Genomic DNA, 19,525 nt, shown 5'->3' with positions numbered 1-19,525 from the left:
TACAAATTCAGCTGGATATAGTGGTGCACACCTGTAACCTCAGCTACTCAGGAGGCTGAAGCAAGAGGATCACAGATTCAAATCCAGCCTGGGCAACTTAGCAAGACCCTGTCTCAAAATTAAAAATTAAATGGGGCCAGGGATTTAGTTCAGTGGTGCCGTCGCCTGCCTCACAAGCACAAGGTTCCGAGTTTGATCCCCAGTACCAAAAAAAAAAATTAAAAATGAAATAATGGGGCAGGGATTTTGCTCAGTAGAAGAGTATCCCTGGCTTTGATCCCCCATACTGCAAAATAAATAAGTAAATAAATACAATGAAAATTCAGTTCCTAATCTAGCTACATTTCAAGTGCTCAAAAGCCACACACAGTTGATGGCCATCGTCTTAAACAACACAGCTCCAGCTATATCTGGCAAGTCCAAACTCTGGTCTGGTTTTAACCTTTCACAACCCCTCTCCTTCAAAATCCCTCACTACTCTGTGAAATGACTCCACTCTGTCAGACCTGCCTCCCCTACACATTATGCCTCGACTCCCTTCTGGGCCTTGGCTAAGGCTCTACCAGGAATCCTCTTCTGCCCTGCATCTACCCAAGTCCTAACCACCAAGCCTAGCTCAAATAGCCCCTCTCCTGGGAAGCCTTCTCTTTATTATTCTACCCCACCTTCTTTGTAGTTCTACTGGACTACAGGTAAGTTCCATAGGTTGTTTTAGGAACCTGGTGAGTGCTCACTAAATGTGCATAGATCAATTATTTTTGCATATGGCTGCCAGATTTAGTAAACAGAAATACAGGACATGTAGTTAGAACTGAATTTCAGATAAATAATGAAAAAAATTCATATATGTCCCAATTATTGCATGGGACATACATATACTTTAAAAGCATTTATCTGAAATTCAAATGTAACTGGATGTAATGGTTTTTTATTTGGTTGGTTGCTTTGCTAAAACTGGCAACCTTAAGATCAAGGATGGCAACATTCAAGGCCATCCCTTGTGCTATCTGCTCAGCAACTCCTCCTCCTTCTGGTACTAGCACTTGGATTTTCTTCTCAGGAAATATTGTTCCCCATGCTCAGGGCACAAGGTCTAACTGAAGCTCACCTATGGCCCCTTCCTCTGTCACCATCTTGAAGAAAAAAAAAATGCCCCTTCCCCTGGAGGACAGTGATTGGTTCAGAGGTGCTCATGTGACCCCACACAAGCCAATGAGAGCCCTTCCCCCAAGCAATTCTGGGAATCACAAGGACAGAATGCTCTCCTTCCACCAGATTCACTAAATTGACAGAATGTCAGGTTGGCACTTCGTGACCACTATGCCTTCCAGTGGAGAAAATCTATCAGAGAATGACAACAACACAGAGGAAAACAGAGCTAAGGGCTAAAGGTTCTAGATTCTATCATTAGGACATCTGGCTGCCCTATGATTGCTCAGTTACATGAGCAATCATTTGCCTTTTTTTGTGCTTAAATCTGTGTGAGGTGGGTTTCTGTTATATGCTTGTAACTTGAAATCTCTTGGCTAAAAGTTACAGCTCAACTCATGTGCCTATGTGTACACATACCCAGGAGAGGATGTTCCTGATAAACACAGGAGGAGAAAATTCTGGTCTTACCCCTACATATCCCCTGCCTCTGCAAAATGCCCTCCTATGGCAGCCAGGTCTTGGAGCTGCGCCCATTACTTTCCTACCTGCAGCAGGGCCAGTGCCCGCCAGAAGAGCTTGGAGTTACCAATATGGAGGTCCAGCATGTGGTTTTGTAGGATCTTCCCCAGAAGCACATGGGCCCCTGTACTCACTGTATTCAGCACCCACTTGGTGCTCAACTCATGCTGGAACTTCTAAAACAGATGGACATATGAGGCTATCAAAAATTAGAGGATGGGAGAGCAGCAGCAGCAGGATAGACAAGAAACCAAGGGCGGAAAACCAGGGGCCAAAATGTAGAGAATGTTTGTTGAACAGCCCAGGGTTTACATCTTAGGGCATTGGGAATAAACCAGGAATGTCCAGGCAAACCTAGCAGCTTCACCCACTTGTGCTTCTGACTACTGGGTAGACAAAAATCTTCTCTGACTCCTTCTATAGTAGGGTTTTGCTCTTGCCAAAATGTCCCCTTTGTTCCTTGGTACCAGACAAGAAGTGGAAGTCCTGAAACTCATCCACTAAATGACAGCTTCTGGAGGGAAAGATGGTGTCTAATACTGCCCCAGAGCCCCAGTCCTTTGGGCAATGGCTGATGTATGGATGCTGATCAATGGATGGATGTTGAAAAATGAATTCCACTTGGGCCAGGGATTTAGCTCAGTGGCACCTTGTCTGCCTCACAAGTGCAAGGTCCTGAGTTTGATCCCCAGTACCACAAAAAAAAGAATTCCACTTAAGTCATATAGCACCCCTATGAAATAGGTGTTTCTATCTTCATTTGTATGTATGAGGAAATGAAAGATTAGATATGAATTAACTTGAATAAGTTCTTTTTTTTTTTTGGTACCGGGGATCAAACTCGGGTCCTTGTGCTTGCCCAGCAAGCAGCAAAATCCCCAGCCCTTGAATAAGTTCATATGATAGTGAGACACAGAATTAGAACTTAAATCAATGAGAGAATGCAAGAAAGCATGTTGAAAATGAAAAGGTACACACATGGGTACTGTGACTCTGCCTGCCCTTGGCCCACACACCTCACCCACTTTGTGGCACCTATAACATCTATTACTGCACTTGCAAGGCAATAAGGATATTAAAGCAAAGGTATTAAAGGGATTCACATGGTCCCAGCAGGCTAAGAAAACAGGCTGCTACTACTTTTATCTCTTGATTCTGGAGCCCCTGAAATAGCTGGCCATTCAAATCCCTGGAAGAGGGTATTGGAAAACATTTAATAAGTACATGCTAGAAATCTGACGATGAGGCTGGCTAGTGTATGTACTGACCCTATAAGCTGTATGTCATGCTGTCCCTAGGAGAGAGTACAATTAAATTCAAGTTATATCATTATACAACTAACCATTTTTGCCATTAACTATCAGTAACACAAACTTTTTAAAGTTAACACAATTTGGAGCTAGACATGTACATTTGAAAGTTCATATGGGAAAATAAACCTGCAATTATAGCCAAGAAAATCCTTAAAGAGTAATGATGGAAGGACTAATCCTAAGGGGTCTTCAACATACCATAAAACACCTATAATTAAACATAAGGTAGCAGCACCTAATAGAAAGACTAGAGGAATTGAATAGAAAGTCCAGAAATGACATAATGCACAGGAAACTGAGTGTGTGATACAGATAGCATCCCAAATCACTCAGGAAAAATGTACTTTATAAGTTATATTGGGACATGGGGCCAGGAATGTAGCTCTGTGGTGCCACATCTGCCTGGCAAGTGCAAGGTCATGAGTTCGATTCCTGATACCAAAAAAATGTGATACTGGGACAATTTCACAGTTACATGGAAAAATATAGAATTGAAATTCGGGCCAGTGATTTAGCTCAGTGGTTCCACCACCTGTCTCGTAACAACAAGGTCCCGAGTTTGATCCCCAGTACAAAAAAAAAAAAAAAAACGAAAATAGAACTGAAATTCATGCTTGTCCCATTACACAAGAACAAACTAAATAATTAAACTCATAAACCTATTTTTTAAAAATTTTTACAAGAAAATGTGGGTGAAACTCTTTTACAGCCTGAGTATAGAGAAAAGCTTTCTGTGTCTCAAGATCCAAATTCAGTAAAAGAGCAAACTTTTTTTTTTTTTTGGTACCAGTGATCAAACTTGGGTCCTTGTGGTTGCAAGGCAGGCGACAGAACCACTGAGCTAAATCCCTGGCCCAAATTCAGTAAAAGAAAGATTGCTAAAGTCACATCAGAAAAATTAATGCAGACTGTTGCATGGTTAAAATGAAGAGAAAATATTTACAACATATATCAAAAATAAAAGCCTAATGTATTTATACAGAAATCAAAATCAAAGAATCAGAAAGATGAAAAGCCCACTCACTAGAAAAAGAAGACAGACACACAAACTCTTCACAAAGGAAAGAAAAGATTTACTAAAGTCCTTTAAGCAGGTGAAAGATGCTCAGCTTCACATATAATAAAAGAAATACAAGTGAAGGCTACATGGAAATGGCACTGCTCATCTATTAGGTCCACTGACTAAATCCAAATGTTGGACAGTGCTCTGAGAGGCCACCGGAAGTGGTATCTCATACACTGCTGATGTGAAAAGTCAATGGTACAACCCTTATGGAGGAAAACTTTACCACGTTTAACAGTATTCCACATGTATTTGCCCATTGACTCAGCTCTAATACTTCTAGAATTTATCCCAAAGAGACACTTCTAAGATTACAAAAATATATGCACACTCACTGCATTATTGGGAATAGCAAAATGTTGGAAACAGACTAAATGCCCTACATACGGGATGGAGTAGGTGAGCTTGTACACACACACACACACACACACACACACACACACACACGCCCAAGAGGAAGGGATCTTCGATGAGTTTCAGAATATCTTGTCAAGCAAAACATGCAAAAGGAAAATAAGGTACGCTACCTTTTGCCTAAGAAAAAATGTTTTGTTTTTCAAAATGAAACACAGCAGTGTTCAAATATGGATGTGAATATTTCACAGGGAGCCTACCTGAATAAGCTCTCACCTTGAGTATTACAATGAAACAAGCAAGCTAGGTACAGTGGCACATCCCTGTAATTCCAGAATCCTGAGAGACTGACGCAGGAGGACCCCAAGTTTGAGCCCAACCTGTGCAACTGCATTTTCCTGGATAATAAGACCTAACCAAAAAATAATCAGCCTTGAAAACTAGAGATCAAAAATGGCAGCCAGGGCTGGGGATTTAGCTCAGTGTTTCCGGCGCCTGCCTCGCAAGCGCAAGGTCCCAAGTTCGATCCCCGGTACCAAAAAAAAAAAAAAAAAAGGCAGCCACAGTTACCTTACCTTACCTGCCATTACAGGGCAGCCACCGAGCAAGAGAACAGTAGGTGTAATCTTCTTCATGACACTGGCCATCACCATGGTAACAGCCAGCGCTTATTTTCCAGCTAGGTCTTATTTTGGGGAAAACACAGAATTTAGCAACTTAATGAGGTTCTGACTCAAAATTTCAAAATTAAAAAGGGCAGAAGAGGTAGCTCAGTGCAAAAGCCCTGGGTTCAAACACCAGTACAGGGGCTGGGGTTTAGCTCAGTGATTTCAGCGCCTGCCTCGCAAGCGCAAGGATCTGAGTTCGATCCCTGGTACCAAAAAAAAAAAAAACACCCCAACCACCAGTACAATTAAAACACATTAACAACAAGAAAAAATTCATACTGAGTCCAGAATGACACTAACCAAACACAGATGGAGAAAAAGAGAGTAAGAGGATGCTTTTCTTTGCAGAAGAATGTCAACTAATGACATAGATAGAAGGAGGCCAGGGATTTAGCTCAGTGGTTCTGCCGCCTGCCTCTCAAGTACAAGGTCCCGAGTTCAATCCCTGGTACCAAAAAAACCCACAATGACATAGATAGAAGGGATATAAATAGAAACCACCATCGTAATAACTGATTCAAGCAAGAGTCACCAATGGATGCTCACACCATGGGTGAAAGACTGCTGAGCAATAGGATGAGAGGGATCTCAGAGTCATCACCTTCACCAAGTGGCCAAATGCAACCTCATCGATAAAAGGGGAAGCTGACATTGGCTGCCTCCTAATGTAGCTCGCTGGAAGGACACAACTTCTACTATGCAGCACTCTTGCCAAGGAATTTAACCTGAATATAATGAAGAAACAATTGGGCCGGGGATTTAGCTCAGTGGTGCTGGTGCCTGCCTGGCAAGTTCAAGGTCCTGAGTTTGATCCCTGGTACCAGAAAAAAAAAATCAACCAATCCAAAGTGAGGCGTATTCTTAAAAACAATTTTCCTAGACTTCTAAAACATCAATGTCAGACAAATAAAAAGAAAAAGCACTGAGAAATATTAATTAAGGCAAAAAGACTTGATAGCTAAATGTAATGCATCATCTTTGATTGGATCTTGGAGGCTAAAAATAAAAACAATCCAGGGAGATTATTAGGGAAATCTGAATATGGATTGGATATAATGGTACTATACTAATTGTCTTTTTTTTTTCTTTTACTAATTGTCTTTTTCTTGAGTGGATAATTATTCTGTAGTCATATAAGCAAATGTCCTTGTTCCTAGGGCACACATTCCAAAGTAATTGGTGTGCAGGGCTATGGTATCTCCAGTTTTCTCCCAAATGATTCAGAGAAAAGAGAAATATAGCAAAGGCGGAAAATGGTTGGTGACTCTAGGGAAAAGTGTATGGGTGTTCACTGTACTATTCCTACAATTTTTAGGTTTGAAAATTAAAAAAATAAAAGTGTGGGGACAGTTGATGTCAAAATATTTCTACAAGCTGGGTATGGTGGCACATGCCTGTGATCCCAGCACTCTGGGAGGCTGAGGCAGGAAGACCACAAGTTTGAGCCCAGTGTGGGCAACTTAGTGACATACCGAGAACCTGAACCTGTCTCAAAAAAGAAAAAGGGCCAAGGATGTAGCTCAGGGCTAAGGGCCTCGGTTCAACCCCCAGTAACACACACACACACACACACACACACACACACACAGAACCTACAACTAAGGATTTATAAGCCCTAATGGAAGCCACCTTCTTTCTGACAATATTAATTCATTTAGAAAGATAAGAGCAGCATCACATGAAAGATAAAAACCACCAAGGAGGGCCAGGGATTTAGCTCAGTGGTTCTGCCGCCTGCCTCACAAATGCAAGGACCCAAGTTCAAACCCCGGTACCAAAGAAAAAAAAACAAAACAAAAAAACCCCAGCAAGGAAAAGACTGATAGAGTTAAGTGACTAAAAGTCTCTATATCAAAAATATATAAAAAAGGAAAATAATAAACTAGCTAAAATATAAAACAGAGAGGGCTACTTTTCTTGCTCTACATATCTCTTACAAATCAGAAAGAAAATAAATCCCCTCCAAAAAGAATGGGTGATGCCCTCCACTCTTGAGTGCGTCCTGTGTCTTCCTCTAGTAAATCCTTCTCATGCTTCTTTTTTGAAAAGTGAGTGTGGGCTGGGGATTTAGCTCAGTGGTTCCACTGCCTACCTCCCAAGCACAAGATCCCGAGTTCGATCCCCAGTACCCCCCCAAAAAAATAATAAAAATAAAAATAAATTTAAAAAGACATGAAGAAAAAGTAGATGAAAGGAAAAATCAAATGGCTGATACACATCTGTGGTCAGTAAACATCCATAGTAATTAAGCAACTACAAATTAAATAGCACAGAAGGAAAGGTTTTCTGTTCTGGTTCGTGGCTTTGGTGATTCGGAAAGGGTAATGAACTGAGGATTAGCGAAGACCTGCGTTTATGATGGTGTGGCAGAACAAGAGGTCTCACACTTTGTTGTAAACCTCTTTGGTGGTCCTTAGTGAAACTGTCAAATGCCCCAGAGGTGTGTGTATCAAGATTATCTGCAGAGCATTCTGAGAAAAATAATATATATATTTTTGGTACCGGGGATCAAACTCAGGACCTTGTGCTTGTGAGGCAGGCAGTGGAACCACTGAGCTACATCCCCAGCCCAAAAATAATATTTTAACTGACTCCATGTCTGCCAGTTAGGGTTAAACACATGGTGATGCATCCACACAGTGATAAGCTATGTTGACATTAAAAATGATGTCATGGGTCTATTAGTAAAGATATGCATAATTTTTAAATGAAGAAAAGCAATGTAAAATTAGCACGTCAAGTACAGTCCTATATTTTTCTTTCCTCTTTCCTTCTTTTTTCTTTCCTTCTCTCTCTCTCTCTCTTTCTTTTTCTTTCCTTCTTTCTTTATCGAGATTGGCTCTTGCTATATATTTCAGGCTGGCCTGAAACTCACTATGTATCCCAGGCTGGCCTTGAACTCATGGTGATCCTCCTGTCTCAGCCTCATGAGTGCTGGGATTACAGACGTGCACTACTACACCTGGCTTGCATTTCTTTATTTTTAAAAGTTTTTACAACAAAGATATATTGCTATTTTAATAACATTTTTCCTTAAAAGAGGATTAAAAGATCATAGATTACCATTCCCTACTATATATCCCTTGTCCCTGGTCCAGTATCTGACTTGTGATAGATGCTTAATATTTCTTTTTCCCCCCACCCCAGTGCTTAGGATCAAACTCAGGACCTTGCACTTGCAAGGCAGGTGCAGCGCCACTGAGCTAAATCCCCAGCCGATGCTTAATATTTCTTGAATGAATGAATAAAAGAGTCTATCTTAAATCTTAGATGTGGATGAAATTTATTTTGTATAGCAAAATAAACCATATACTTCGATTCACAAAACCTGAGTTTAAGTCCTGATTCATTTTTAAGCTGTATGTCCATGATTACAATCCCTCAATCTCTTAATTTTAGCTGTGAAATTGTTAAATGAAATACATTCCTTAGGAGACTGGGAACTGAGATAACATCCACAAGATGTTAAGGAGCAAGGGGTTATGGCATCATAGGTGTTATGACACTATAGGGGAGCCTACAGTTGCAGCGAGGTGTATAACATGAGGAGGTTTTTAGAAGTCAGTGTATATGAGGAGCGTGCCAAGAAGGAGGGTTGTGACAATGAACACCATTTGGAAGGGAAGACAGAGATGTGCATTGGAAGGACAGTGGATCTCCTGCTTGGCCAAGAGAAGTTTCCATAAGAATTCTGAGTCCATTGAGGCAGCCTGTGAGCTGCTGTGTCGAGTCAGGAACCTTCCTGAGGACCCGAATGAATGACGGATGAGAGGCCACATCACCCCCCAGGGAACCCTTCGGGGCCTGGTTCTGCCCCACAGGCAGGTGGCATGTGAGAAAAGCAAAGCTCAAAGATAGAAGATTTCTTTTTTCCTGGGCCACACAGCAGAGTGGCCCAAAACCCAAACTTTCTGATTCCTGATCCAAACTAAACTGCAAAGTGCACACAAACTGATTGTGATTTCTACGATTATTACCAGTGCTTGTCTTGGATTATAATTTCATGGTCAAGCAGGGAATATCTATCAGTGAATTCAGCATAGTGCAACTTGCCAAAAAATGTGTCTTACAACTTTTAGGATGGGCTGGGGATTTAGCTCAATGGTTCCACCACCTGCCTTGGAAGCACAAGGTCCCGAGTTTGATCCCTGGTACCAAAAAATATATATATATATAGACAAGTTTTAGGATAGTAAGGAGGACTATACAATCAACAACTAACTTGTCCCAAAGGACAAATGGATGTCTGATAAGTGACTGGAGGCCCATCTCGACCTTCCACATATTCTTAGAGCAAGCTGAACCCAGCAGTCCATGGCCTTGGAAACTGCCTAGTGACTCGCTAACTCAAGAATCTACTGGCTTGGTGGGGGGCAGACAAACCTTCAAGCTTTCTCCCCTCCAGCATTGGGTTTTCTAATTTCTGAGGTCTCCCCCACTCTTAGCCCCTCACTGCAAATATTACTCTCTCACCCTCCATACCTGGACGAAGTTCCCTTCGTACTCGAAGAAAAGCAGTGATGATGGAGGGAAAGAGCTTCTTCAGAGGGGCCTGAAGAGAAACAGGACCCAGAGCGACATGTGCAGGCAGGCCAGCCTGTGACTGCCACCCAGGCCCCTTTCAAGGCTGGACCCTCACCGGCAGGGACTGCCCCACAGTGCTGTGCGCCAGGGCCTGGATATTGCTGGCCTTCTCTTTCACCTGCTCCACCAGTGTCTGCACTTCCACAAGGTTATCTGAGGGACAGGTGGAGTGGAAAGGTGGGCTGGGCAGATGTCCTTCCTGCCACCCTGGATCAATACTCTCACCTGTGCCTCCCTCTGACCCCCTGTCCCAAGACCCAGAAAAATGGCAGCTTTTCTGAGTGGCTCTACTGCTTCCGGCTCCCCACACCACCCCTTCCCATCTTCCCTCTCACCATCCAGGGTGAAAATGAAGATAACAGTGTCAGTTTCCATGAGGGAGGGCAGGATGGAAGTCAGGAAGTTTTCCTGGGAGAAGGTGAACTGTGGACCCTGGAGCAGAAGAGGGTGGGAGAGGCCCTCCCATGAGAATACTGTACAGCACAGGCTTGCAGACTGGAGGGAACCTTAGGAGATAGCTAATACAGCCCTTTTGACTACAGGTGAAAAAAATCAGAGTTTTCAAAGACAGTGCTTCAGCCAGGTGTGGTGGCACCTTCCTATAATCCCAGCACTCTGGGAGGCTGAGGCAGGAGGACTGCAAGTTTGAGCCTAGTCTGGGCAACTTACCAATGTAGTGAAATCCTGTCTCAAAACAGAAATTTTTAAAGTCCCTTGGTCCAAACTTCAATACCACTAGATAGATAGATAGATAGATAGATAGATAGATAGATAGATAGATAGACAGTGTTTTAAACTGAGCACAGTGGTGCATGTCTGCCATCCCAGCTATGTGAGAAACTGACCCAGGAAGTTCAAGACCAGCCTACATAATTTGGTGAGACCCTGTCTCAAAAAAAAAAAAAAAAAGGAATAGGGATGTAGTTGAGTGGTAGAGCACCCAGGTTCCATCCCCAGTACTGCCAAAAAAAGAAAAAAAAAGAAAGTGGAGTTTTCCCCAAGATGATGTAGCAAGTCGCTGGACTGGAACTGGGTTTCTGGGGATAGACCCAGAGCCTTCCACTTTCCGACACTCCCTGTACAGCCCCAAAGCCTCGTGATCTCTAATCCATATTTGCTTCTTGAGACTATTTATCCCATCATGCTCCTCTTTGTCCCTTGCTTCCCGCCCTCTGCACCTCAGTGATCCTCACAACTTCCCCAAGTCCCATCCTCCAACCTGATTGGTGAGCTCATCCTTCTGGTTAAACATGTCACTGTGATCCCCAATGAGAAAGCCACAGATGTCTCGGAAATCTGGGAAGTTTAAAGACAGGGAAAGAGAATGATGGGCCTTGTAGGAAAGGAAAGTTCCAGGCTTTGGAGGCTGCCAGTGGGGCTGGGAGGGAAACAGAAAGTGGATGTGAGGTGAGGGGTAACCCATGTGAGACACCATAGCTGGATGGAGGACGGAGTTGGGACCCAAAGGAAGAAGCATGTGACTGAAATGCCTATTCAGTAGGGCAGAACCGACATTTAGGTCTCTCCAATAGTTGGCAGGGTTTGGATAGTAGACTAGTTGGCTGGGTCAGGTGGGGTGAGGAAAAATGTGTGGACTGGGGTCCCACCAGCACCAAAGGTATGGATGCACTCCACCCCATCCATGATGGCAATGAGGCTCAGGTTCTGCCAGCTAACCAAGTGCTCTCGGCCTCTCTTCTCCAGGCTGAGGACCAGTCAGAGGTCAGGACATAAGAGGTCACCATGAAAAAGAAGCCAGAGATGCATACAGAAGAACACAGGGGTCAACAGAGAAGCCAGTGCAGAGACCCATTGTTCCCGCCAATGTTAAACTTCTCAGTCTCCTCTGCCCTTGGGCGCCCCCTCCCACTGCACCTCTGGGTACCTGGTGCTGACTTGCTTCATCAGGGTGATCTTGGAGCTTTGACTGTAGGTCACCTTATGAGCCCGCTCAAATGTCCGCAGGATTTCCAGAAGGCATCTGGGAGAGAAATTACCAGCTCCCTCAGAAAGCGTAGGCACCCCTCCAACCAATTCCCATAAAACTAAGTTCTGCTGGTCACCGGAGGAGGCACAGAAAGGAGAGCCAGACTGCACTGAGGAGCACCCAGCACTGAGGGTGGGGGAGCAGAAAGGGCTGGGGGGCTGCAGAAAACTAAAGAGCAGAAAGAGGAAGGGGGGATCCAGAGAGCCTTGAGGGCAGATGGGATCTGAGAGTAGATGAGGAGCTAGTGAGCAGTCTGGAAGGTAGGTTAGAGACCCTGCTCAGGGAAGGTAGGCACAGCAGGACACACTCTGGCCTGCACAACCTGACCTGTTCCAAGGTCAGCTCTCAAAAGCCTGCCATCCCCCACCACCTCACCCCATCACTGCCTGGCTCTGGTCTCTCTTGCCTAGAGCCTCCCTCCCTACCTTGGAGATGCTGCAATGCCCTGCTCCACCGTCTTATGGGCTGCCAGTAACAGGGTTTCCAGCAGGATTTTGGTGGTACTTCCACCTCTCATGCAGGAGGAGCTGCTGAGACCCTCAGGCTGAGGAAGCAAGGACACAAAGGTATGAGGGTGGACAGGACAATCCTAGAGTCCACCAGTTAGTGGCCCCTGGGCATGGAAGGTGGTTGGTGACCTTGGTTAGTGTCCCCAGGCAAGCACTCTGGTTAGGAACCCTGGTGGCCCCCACCCACCCAGAGTGCTGTGAGGAGGGGCACTGGCGTGATCTTAACTGAGGGGAGAAGAGAGAAGGAAAGGGCCACCTCTTGTCACCCCACGGTACATTCAGCCCTCTCTGGAAGGAAGCCAGAGTGCTTGAGTCTCTTGTCAGCTGGGTTAAGGGTTTTTCAGAGTGCTTTTCTTTCTCAGACCTTTCTCCTCACCTTCCCTAGCACTATATTTTGTGGTAGCCTGTCAACCCAGACACCACAGTCCATGTGCTTTGACAGACCTGTGAAGCACCCACTATAGTGACACAGATTTGTAACACAGTATACCAAAGACTACAGCAGAGAGAATGATGAAAGCAGTGATAGAGAAAAGGAAAAGAAAAAGAAAGCAGCGATGGAGAGCCAACAGCTGCTGAGAGGAAGAAAGAGAGATGAGCACGTGTGTAGCATGAAATAATGCCTTTCCGTCTCACACAGGGAGACCAAGGAGAGTATCACAGATGAGCAAAATAAACAAAAATAAACAAAATAAACAAACAAAACTTGGATATGCTAGCCTTTGTCATCCTCTGAATTCAGAGCCATGTTTCCCACTGTGCCCCTGAGAAAGGTCAATAAACCAGGAAACATCTTCCTGCTTCTCCTGAAGGTGAAATTTATTTATTTTTATTTATTTTTATTAAATTCTTTTATTGGTACTTTGTAGGTATACAACACAGTTACATTTCTCATTGGGAACTGTACCTTTACATAATGCATCTTGGTTCTTATTTTCTCCCCATTCCTAGCCCTCCCTTCACCCCCTCCACCCTTCCCTATTTACAAAGGCTTTATTTCCATTTTTTCCATTTCTCAGCATTTTTCCTTTCCCTTCTTTCCTTTCCCCTGCCCCTCCCAATACCCCTGCCCCTTTGGACCTTTTCTTCCTATTTTACATTATTGATTATTCATTCTAATCATTGGTACATTTTAGGTATACAATATAATGACATTCATCATTGGAAATTTGCACCTTTACATGGTCTCTCTTGGTTCTTATTTTTCACCCTTGCCCAGCCCTCCCTTCAACCCCTCCATCGAAGGTGAAATTTAAAACCAAGGGTCACTAGAGGGTTGTGCTGAGAAAGTCTCCTCCCTTCCGGCTCCCTTTCTCACCCCCAGGCACTTGATGAACAGGAACCCACGCTTCTTTGGGGAGGTTTTCAAAGGCGGCGGGTCGTCGACTCCCAGTAAGACGCTGTAAAAAACTAGAGAGAAATAGTAGAAGGGTGTCCACTCCGATTTTAGGGGCCGATTGGGAAATCTCTCAACGGCTAAGGCGTTGTAGGCCGGAGACAGCGAGCACGCGGCAGATCTCCCGTGGCTCCAGCCCGAGCCAGCTCGCCGCCCGCGCCGGAAGAGGTGCAGGAGGCCCTGTGCCCCAGTCTGCTCGAAGCCATTGTTCTTCGGACTTTCAAGCCAGTGCGGGCCCACTTGCTAAGCACCAGCTGGGGGAGCTAGGTGTACCTGTTTATTTTCGAGTCCAAAAGAGACCAACGTGTATTCCTGGGGCGGGGCCGAGCGTGGTGGAAGATGATTCGCCTTTGATTTGTCTCCCACTTCACACAGGAATCCATCCTTCAGTTCCTCTCAGACGAGGGGAGAGGCCTTGAAGTCCTTCTCGTGTTCAGGCGGCCATGCCCGCCGCGGCCAGCAGAGGGCAGTAGCGCACTTCCGAGCGACAGTCCAGGCTCTGAGAGAATGGATTCCCCCTCCCATCCCTCACCTTCATTAAGGGCTTGTTTTCCTCTGCTTCCTAATTCTGGGAGACCCTACACCCATTCTGAAATGATTCTGCTGCCACTGTGAGGGGAAAAAACCCCAGATTTTCTTATTGGGATGGCCTTCAGCAAAATCACACCATCCTGGACAGACACACACACACGGACACACAACGTTTCTCTTTCTCTCTGATTTGAATTTCTTTTTTCCTGCCATTTTAAGCTTACTCTTTCTTTCTGCAACACAAGCCTTTGTTCCAGGTTAAAGGAATGTCAGGCCTGGTGACCACAGGCCAGAGACATTTCAGGATGCAGGCAGCCTTCCCAGCACAAACGCCCTCAGTCCTATCTTCGATGGCGGTCACGCCAGCACAGTCTGAGGCCCTAGTCCCAGAAGCACCAGCAGCTCTAGCGTGAGACCCTGTATTCCCACGCTAGGCCCAGGCGTGACAACCACAGCTCCCAAACTGTTGCCTAACTGTGCCTGTAACCAGGCCAAAGGTGAATCTGCCTTCGGGTGCCAGAGAAATTCCTACACTCTGGCGCCATCCATAGCTCAAACTAGCACAGCTACCTGCTGGTGTTTGGTGGCTGTGATGCTGTGATGCCTCTTGTCCCTTTCTCTGCCTTCTGGACTTTTCTGGGAGCCAGTCCCCTTTCACGGGTCTTGGAGAGAATTAAAGAGTTGTGTGCACGCATCCTTTTTTCCTCATATTTTACTTCTGCTTCTCCTGTGGAAGGGTGTGGTTCTCAACTAGAAGCCCTATTAAGGGGCCGGGGATTTAGCTCAGTGGTTCCACCACCTGCCTAGAAAGTGCAAGATCCCGAGTTTGATCCCTGGTACCAAAAAAAAAAAAAGAAGAAGAAGTCTTAGTAGGGGAAAAGAAAATTTATTTACCATTCAGGATGAGATGTCCAGACTCAAGGGGAAAATAACCCCAAGGAATTGAATTCTAAAGTGGGGCCCCTAGGTTTAGGGAGGGACATGTTCCATCGGCTGACTCTAACCAGGTAACACAGGGCCAGGGCACAGCTGGCTGGGTTTGGTTAAGCAACCCTCTGCCAAGCCTGGTTTCCTTCACAGCTGGCTCCTGGTGACCTCCTCAGAGGCGGTGTTTGGTGTCCATTCCCAGCAGTCCCTGCTGCTTTTGCTGTTGACAACAGCCCTCCCCTGAGCAGCTCTGGTGCAGTCTGCCCTTGGTGAAGGCCTGAGGAGGCCATGTTAAAGAACCCAGGGTCCTTCATGGAGCTTGCCCCAGCTCTAATTCAAGGTTTTCTCTACTTCCTCGAGCTTTGTGGGGTCCACGGTCTATGGCCCATGACACAGTACCTGATGGAATGGGTAACTCCTGGGAACCCAGATCCCTTCACAGCTGCTGGTTCCAACCCACTCCTTCCTGGAGATACCCTCCCTGTCTGTGTTTTTCTGTGGCCTTTAAGTGGGTTATTTGAAAAGTCCCATGATTCTGAGCAACCCTTGTTCACTGAGGAGCCACGTCAGACCTTGTCATACACTCTCAGTACAAACATCTGCCTCCAATGTTTACACAGGAACCAGCTCTCACTAGGAAATCAAAGCCATTTATGGGCCCCGTTCCTTCCATCCCGCAGAGCCCTGAAGGAAGGGCAGAAGTCATGGGGTTCCTCGTTCCATCCGGAAACAACAGACCGGAAGGAACTTCTGTTCTCCTCTGTATAATAAAAGAGTTGTTTAACGTTAGTAATGGCCATCAATCTCCGGTTTATAACTTGTCTTTTTTTTTTTTTTTTGGTACCAGGAATCGAACTCGGGCCATTGCGCTTGCCAGGCAGGCAGCAGAACCATTGAGCTAAATCCCCGGCCCTATGACTTGTTTTTTTCTGGTACTGGGGATCAAACCCAGGGCCTTCACCCTGAGCTACATCCCCACCCTTTAAAAAAATTTTTTGGGCCAGGGATTTAGCTCAGTGGTTTCACCGCCTGCTGCGCAAGTGCAAGGACCCAAGTTTGGTCCCTGGTACCAAAAAAAAAAAAATTTTATTATAAAACAGGACCTCACTAAATTGCCCAGGGTGGGTTTGAACTTGCAATCCTCCTGCCTCAGCCTTTCAGAGCACTGGAATTACAGGTATGCCTCACCACACTGGAATACAAACATTTTGATTCAGTAATCCTAAGGGCACCAGGAATGGTGGCATGTACCTGTAAATTCCAGCAGTCTGGACCCTAAGGCAGGAGGATCACAAGTTTCAGCCAGCTTGGCCAATTTAGGGAGACCCTTTAAAACAAAAAAGAGGCTGGGGATGTAGTTTAGTGTGAAGGCCTAGGTTCAGTCTCTGGTACTACAAAACAAAACAACATGCCAAAAAATCCCAGGGCCACTTTGTGAAATCCCCAAGTGTGCATTCTGCAGTACAATCATCCTCATTCTGGAGCCAGTGTTTTCCCACTGAGTTACTAAAGCAATTAAAACATTCTAGGGTTTTTTTTGTATTGGGGATTGAAGTCAGGACTTTGCCCTTTCCAGGTAGGCATGGAGCCGCTGAGCTAAATCCCTGGCCCAAAACATTCCAAGTTCTGTGTGTGGAGGAAACCATAGGACTAAGGACGGATGGTTTACCTGGACAACCATCCAGTTCCAAACCAGGACAGCTCTCAGGGATTAGGATATTGATAAAAACAGAAATTGAAAAACCAACCTGGGCATGGTCACACACCTGTAATCCCAGCACGCTAGCAGGCTGCGATAGGAAGATTGCAAGTGTAAGCCCTAATTGGCAACTTAGCAATTTAGCATGACCCTGTCTCAAAGTAAAAGAAGGGCTGGAGATATAGCTCAGTGGGAAGGCTTGGGTCTAAGGACCAGTACTGGGAAAAAAAAAAAAAAAGGCAAGGAACTGTGACAAAAATGACAATTCATTCTCATACACACACACAGGGAAGGTAAAAAAACAGAGGTGTGATGCATGTTGTGACATGAGAACCGGTGGCCAGTGAGTAGCCAGAAAGAAGTCTGAGAACAAGGAAAGGCAGAAGAACCAACTGTGGGCCAAACCACGGGGTACTTGTGGTTGGGAATGGGCTTTTAGATGAAGAAAATGTGGTGTATATACACAGCAGAGTATTACTCAGCCATGAAGAACAGTTTTGTCATTTGCAGGAAACCGGGTAGATCTAGAGATCACTATATGTTGAACAAAATAAATCAGACTCAGAAAGACAAATATTGGATGTTCTCCCTAATGTGTAGAATCCAAAAAAGATGGCAAGAAAATGGAAGTCAAAGAAAGGAAGGAGGAGGGGATGAAAGGGCAAGTAAAGGCTGGGGATATTGATATAGGGGGAAGAGATGTAACTCCCAAACCTACTAGATATCCAAAATGAGAGTTCGTGTTCTCTAAAACTGAAGAATGAATTCTAGGAACAACAGAGGTTAAGAGTAGGAAAAATTTATTGAGAGAAAGAAAGCTTCTGTCTAAGAGTAGACAGAAGGGGTACCAAAAAGTGAGCTGCCCGCTCACCCCGCTTTTCAAAGATGTTTTATACACCAAAGCCATGTGGTGAGGCGGGTACAAAAACTATAAGACCCAGTGGAAATGTACAATGTGGGCATGAGGTAGGACAAAACCATGACCAACCAATAAGATTACAAGTACAGTCACCCAGGTAATATTGATTAATCAGGGTCAAATCGGAAAACAAGTCACATACAAGGAATTTTCCATTTAGAATATCAATCACTGCTATCTATCCCCAGGGGAAGTAGTGCCTCCTCTTTTTATAATGCCGACCAGTGAATGTGTCTCAATTGTTGTCCATATTGGCTCCTTGCTATGTTGGCTCCTGGAGGGCTGGTGCCTAAAGGGAGGCCCTGTCTAACTGCCTACAAGATATCTAATTACTTTCCTATCTGCGATAATATAATCAAAACATATTGTACAAGGGCCAGGGATTTAGCTCAGTGGGGCCACCACCTGCCTCGAAAGCACAAGGTCCTGAGTTCATCCCCAGTACCAAAAGATATATATATAGAGAGAGTATACGTTGAACCCTCCCCCAAAGGTGAAGTTGGGGGAGGGCAGGACAAGGGGACAATAGGGAGGATGAACAAGTGTGTGATGTGCACGCACCAATCTGCTGAAATGAAACCCATTCACCTGTATAACCAACACACGCTAATAAAAACAAGATACAGGCCAGGGATTTAACTCAGTGGTTTCAACACCTGCCTTGCAAGCGCAAGGACCTGAGTTCAATCCCCGGTACCGGGACCAAAAAAACCCCCCCAAAAAACCAAGGAAGTTAATTATGTATCGGGCTGAGGATTTAGCTCAGTGGTTCCACTGCCTGCCTCGAAAGCGCAAGGTCCCCCAGTAGCAAACAAAACCAAAACCAAACCAAAACAAAACAAAAAAACCCCCAAGACTTGAAAACAATGAGAAAGCAGGGTGCACTGGTGTATGCCCGTAATCTCAGCACTTGGGAGCCTGAGGCAGGAGGATCACAGAGTTTAAACCAGCCTGAATGACATAGTGAGTTCAAGATGAACCTGGACTAAGTGGAGACCCTATCTCAAAAAACAAAACAAAAACAAAAAAACAGAGATGGGAAGTTCAAGGCCAGCCTGGACTAAATAGGGAGTCCCTACATAGTGAGATATTATCTAAAAAAACAAAGTAAAAATGGGTGGAAGATATAAAAAAAGGAACAGTGATTCTAGAGATGAGATAAACAGTAGACTAGACACTGAGAGAAAAGATTACTAAATTTAAGATACGGTAATAGAAAATAATAGAAATCAGCTAAAGGAAAATAGAGATAAAAGAAAAATAAACAGTACTCTATGGGAAATATCAAGTTGTCTAACATAATTATAGCCCCACCGCAAAATGACAGAAGTCAGAGAAAATATTTGAAAAAACAACAGCCAAAAAATTTCAAAATCTAAACCAGGCATGGTGGCCCACGCCTGCAATCCCAGCACTCTGGGAGACTGAGGCAGGAGGATCACAAATTCAAGTCCAGCCTGGGCAACTCAGTGACTTAGAGAGTCACTAAGGGCTAGGGGTGTGGCTCAGTGTAAAGGCCCTGGGAGAGAGGAAATGGAACCATGACTTTCTGTTGCAGGTCTCTAGATTGCTGGCTGGTGCCCTGGGTTCCACAGTCCACCCACAGCTCTCCTTGAGGAACTGGGCCCTGCAGGTTTCAAAGCTTTCCAGGGAGAACTATCTCATCTGTGAGGTGCTCAGAATTGTTCAAATCTTACCCCACCCCCACCCCCACCCCCTACCCCCACACACCTGTGAGTGGGGCTCCTGCACTGAGTTGAACCTAGGACCTCGGGCAGGCCAGGCAAGCCCTCCACCACTGAGCTACTTCCACACCCCGGTGTGGCTTTGCTGGCAAGTAGGGACTTTACAGAGGTAATGAAGTCATTCTGGGTTAAGCGGGCTCTAAGCGACGATGGTGTCTT

At 45.0% G+C, this 19,525-nt stretch overlaps 1 long non-coding RNA gene across 1 annotated transcript; it reads right to left on the bottom strand.

The window, feature by feature from the left end:
• Window positions 1-10,276: 10,276 nt before the first annotated feature.
• On the bottom strand, window positions 10,277-19,303 carry LOC110347977 (uncharacterized). Its single transcript, XR_015453124.1, has 3 exons — window positions 13,468-19,303; window positions 12,066-12,184; window positions 10,277-11,634 (listed from the first exon to the last, which is right to left on the bottom strand). It is a non-coding gene; the product is annotated as an uncharacterized LOC110347977 (long non-coding RNA).
• Window positions 19,304-19,525: the final 222 nt, after the last annotated feature.

Source organism: Heterocephalus glaber, unplaced genomic scaffold, assembly GCF_053883595.1.
Source record: "Heterocephalus glaber isolate CG9 unplaced genomic scaffold, H.glaber_assembly_v1.0 deba00001457, whole genome shotgun sequence".
Taxonomy (NCBI): domain Eukaryota; kingdom Metazoa; phylum Chordata; class Mammalia; order Rodentia; family Bathyergidae; genus Heterocephalus; species Heterocephalus glaber.
This window is presented reverse-complemented; position numbering and strand designations above follow the sequence as displayed.